This window comes from Octodon degus, unplaced genomic scaffold, assembly GCF_000260255.1.
Source record: "Octodon degus isolate 3935 unplaced genomic scaffold, OctDeg1.0 scaffold00009, whole genome shotgun sequence".
Classification (NCBI taxonomy): Eukaryota; Metazoa; Chordata; class Mammalia; order Rodentia; family Octodontidae; genus Octodon; species Octodon degus.
Window position 1 is genome coordinate 17480265 of NW_004524585.1, and position 1960 is coordinate 17482224.

Below are 1960 nucleotides of genomic sequence, written 5' to 3' on the forward strand. Positions count from 1 at the left end.
CTTCTTGGTGGAGTTTTTGGGTCTTCCAAGTAAAGTATCATGTCATCTGCAAATAATGATATTTTAACTTCTTCTTTACCTATTTTTATTCCTTTTATTTCTTTCTCTTGTCTAATGGCTGTAGCTAATGATTCCAGAACTATATTAAATAGAAGTGGTGATAGAGGACATCCTTGTCTTGTACCAGATCTAAGAGTAAAAAATGTTAGTTTTTCTCCATTTAGAATTATGTTAGGCTTTGGGTTTCCATAAATGGCTTTTACCAGATTAAGTTAGAGGACATCTATTCCAATTTTCTGTAGGACTTTAAACGTGAATGAGTGTTGGACTTTGTCAAAAGCCTTTTCTGCATCAGTGGAGATGATCATGCAGTTTTTAGTTTTTGCTCTATTGATATAGTATATTACATTTATAGATTTTCAAATATTGAACCATCCTTTTATCCCTGGGATGAATCCTACCTGGTCATAGTGTATGATCTTTTTGATGATTTGCTGTATTCTATTTGCTAGGATTTTATTGAGGATTTTGGCATCTATGTTCATGAGGGAGATTCACCTGTGTAGTTCTCTTTCTTAGTTGCGTCTTTCCCTGGTTTTGGTATCAGTATAGTACTTGCCTCCAGGAATGATTTTGGGAGGATTGCTTCCTTTTCAATTTCATGGAAGAGTTTGAGGAGCATAGGGATTACATCTTGTATAAATTTCTTGTAGAATTCAGGTGTGAATCCATCCAGGCCTGGACTTTTCTTTTTTAAATTTTATTTATTTATGTGTGTGTGTATGTGTGTGTTTGTGTGTGTGTGTGTGGCCAGCTCAGCCCACCAGGGGACGGGGCTGGCTGGCATGTGGTGCTGGGGGATTGAACCGTGGTCCCTTTGCTTTGTTAAGCTTGTTCTAAGTAGGTGCTTTAGACCACTGATCCATCTCACCAGCTCTGGACTTTTCTTTGTCGGTAGGTTTTTCATTACATCTCAGATTTCTTTGGCTGTTATTGGACTATTGAGAGTGGTTATATCTTGTGGATTCAGCTTTGGTAATTTGTACCTTTCTAGGAATCTGTTCATTTCTTCTGTGTCTTCTATTCTGTGAGAGTAAAGATTCTCAGAGTAGCTATTGATAATCTTTGAAATTTCCACTGGGTCTGTGGTAGTTACCCCCTTTTCATTCATTATTGCTTGTATTTGAATTTTTTCTTTCCTCTTTTTGATGAGGTTAGCTGGGGGCTTATCAATTTTATTTTATTTTATTTTTTTGGTGGAACCAAGGATTGAACTGAGGCCCTTGCGCTTGCCAGGTAAGTGCTTACTCCACTAAGCCATCTCCCTGGCCCTAATTTTATTTAATATTTCAAAGAACCAGCTTTTTGTTTCGTTAATTCTTTGAACTGTTTTCTTTGTCTCAATTGCATTAATTTCTGCTCTAATCTTTATGATTTCTTCCCATCTTTGGGCTCTGGGCTTGGTTTGCTCTTCCTTTTCTAGTTGTTGAAGGTGCAGCATTAGGGTGTTTATTTGTTCCCGTTCTATTTTCCTAATGTCTGAGTTAACAGCTGTGAATTTCCCTCTGAGAACGGGCTTTCATCATATCCCATAAATTTCGATAAGTTGTGCTTGAATTTTCATTGAATTGTAGATATTGTTGAATTTCCTGTTTAATTTCATCTGTGACCCATTGTTTGCTGAGTAGGGTGTCATTTAATTTCCATGTATTTAGGTTTTTTTTTTTTTTGGCTTCTTTTGTCATTTATTTCCAGTTTCATCATTTATTTCCAGTTCATGAAGCTTCTGAATTCTCTGGCTCTCCTCAAAAGACAGCAGTCCAGCTCTGTCCTCAGGGTGCACAAACTTAGTACTTAGCTTCTCAGCTATGAACTCTATTCCTACGAGTTCTGCAGTTGCACGAAAGTTTTCGAGGGAGGTCATTTCAGACACTGACTGAAGATTAAGATGGCCCTAGTC